The sequence below is a fragment of the Suncus etruscus genome, chromosome 4 (assembly GCF_024139225.1).
Source record: "Suncus etruscus isolate mSunEtr1 chromosome 4, mSunEtr1.pri.cur, whole genome shotgun sequence".
NCBI classification, from domain to species: domain Eukaryota; kingdom Metazoa; phylum Chordata; class Mammalia; order Eulipotyphla; family Soricidae; genus Suncus; species Suncus etruscus.
The window spans coordinates 28094970-28095520 of NC_064851.1; positions in this window are offsets into that span (position 1 = coordinate 28094970).

A 551-nucleotide genomic window follows, 5' to 3' on the forward strand; every position below is an offset into this window, starting at 1 on the left:
TTCCTTTTTTCAGGGATAGAAATAATTAAGGATATAAACATGTCATTTATTATGTATAAAATGCCATTGAAAAGATATTAATGTTAAATTTTTATTTAACACCCAAAGCATTTCCAACATCACTTTGCTGCCCAGGTATGTATCTATAGATGGCCTGCAAGACACTTTTATTGACTATTCATTTTTTGGTAAAAATTTATGTTTACAAGAAGGAGACAAATCAGAACTTTTTTTTTTGTATTGTCTGGAGATAGTTCACTCTAGTATGTATCTGTTAATTTATTTGTCATCAAAAGAGCACTTTGCCTAAAAGAAAGGACTGACAAGTGTGCAAAATGTTTACAATCTTTTGTGAAATTGTAGTTTATCATTAGTTTGTATCTGTAAGTTATTGTTATAAATATTACTTGTATTTTTTGGTTATATACAACTTTATACTTTGAAGCTTGTATCTGTGAATTTGCAACTGAAATTTATTTTGCCAATGTTTTCTGAATAAACTGAATAAAGCTTCTGTTTTAGCATGCCATGCAAACACATTATTGTGTTTA